General features: G+C 33.4%; 1 long non-coding RNA gene across 2 annotated transcripts in view; it reads left to right on the top strand.

Annotated features, from left to right (window-relative positions):
- Positions 1–24: 24 nt before the first annotated feature.
- LOC128247812 (uncharacterized) overlaps positions 25–1,425 on the top strand; it is a 104,718-nt gene continuing 103,317 nt past the window's right edge. For both annotated transcript variants that reach the window (XR_008264129.1, XR_008264130.1), the window contains exon 1: positions 25–119. This is a non-coding gene — a long non-coding RNA (uncharacterized LOC128247812). The remainder of the gene's footprint in view (positions 120–1,425) is intronic.

A 1,425-nucleotide genomic window follows, 5' to 3' on the forward strand; every position in this document is an offset into this window, starting at 1 on the left:
AATATATTTACATAGATACTTGTATACACAGAAACACACACACTTAAATGTATTCATAGACTTAGAAAGACACAGAATAACTTGAGAGAAAGAGAAAGAGAGACGCCATACTGAAACATGTATGTATTCTTTTCATTTAATACCTAAACATACACCAAAGCATTCCCGCATATGTACATGCACATTTGCATACACTCCTCAATATCTGTAAATTCATATATTTCCACATATACATTATCTTTATACATATGTCTATAATAGCCACTGAGACGTGTGTATATATTTGTATATGCACGTTTGATTTCTTAATATATTTGTAAGCTCAAAAGAGACATTAATTTCGCGTATATTCAATAATATAACATTGTGTCATGTATAGACCGGTATCAAAAAAAATTATTGAAATTACCAACAGAGAAATGCACTTTAATGTATAATCTTTTCAATTTACATAAATGTCTGGAACATTTTAGTAGAGCAAGAACAACGGAAGGGTATTGGTTATCAGCTAAACTGCAGAAGTATAAGAAATGAACATAAAGAAACACTGGGATATAAAAATAATAAATACATACTAGCAATTTATATTCATGAGACGTTTTTTCAATGACTGATATAAGCTTTTCCTATTAAATTAAAATTGTGGTGGGATTCTCCACGAAATTATTTCTTTCTGTTTTTGTGTGAAGCATTTTTTACAACGTATTTTTATAACACAATTTTCGTGCAACTAATACAATAACACACCTACACCTGAAAGTTTTGTTTGTTGCTCTAGTACGTTCATTTGGATCTTACATCGCTGTATCGAGCTGATGCGGTAATATGGTTAATGACATCATTAGTAAGCTATTATCTGTCCGATTGATTCCATCCAGACAAGCTCCTTTATATAACTCTGTGCCATCTTCAAAGGAATAGAGCAGTAAAATATACGCTTGAAAAAGAGGACGACTATATGTTAGAAGTAATTGTGAAACAACTTTGATGGATTACTCATTCTGTGAGGGCTGACATCATAATGATATTCATTTGTGTTCTAATAGATGGTAGATTAATTCCTGTATACACAGATTCGAAATGTATAGAGAGGAACGGAGATAAATTCTATTCCATGTCATTCTGTAATCAAAAAATCCACGAATGAAAGTAAAATTTATTCTTCTCAGACACTCATTTCTCACCTTTTCTTGTCTCTTTCATTTCTTGACAGAGAATTCTGTCTGCTTCCAATACTCATAGGTACTTCAACAGTCACCCTTATTCATGACTCAGAAACTGCGCGCATTCTCTCCTGGTGACCCCATACAACACTTGCTGGCTTCCGGTAAGCAGAGTTCTCGACTGGTAGCACTTGCATGTGCGAGTTGTTGGCAAGACATGTATACATACAAAGCACGCACACACATAAGCACACACCTATAT

This window comes from Octopus bimaculoides, chromosome 5 (assembly GCF_001194135.2).
Source record: "Octopus bimaculoides isolate UCB-OBI-ISO-001 chromosome 5, ASM119413v2, whole genome shotgun sequence".
NCBI lineage: Eukaryota > Metazoa > Mollusca > Cephalopoda > Octopoda > Octopodidae > Octopus > Octopus bimaculoides.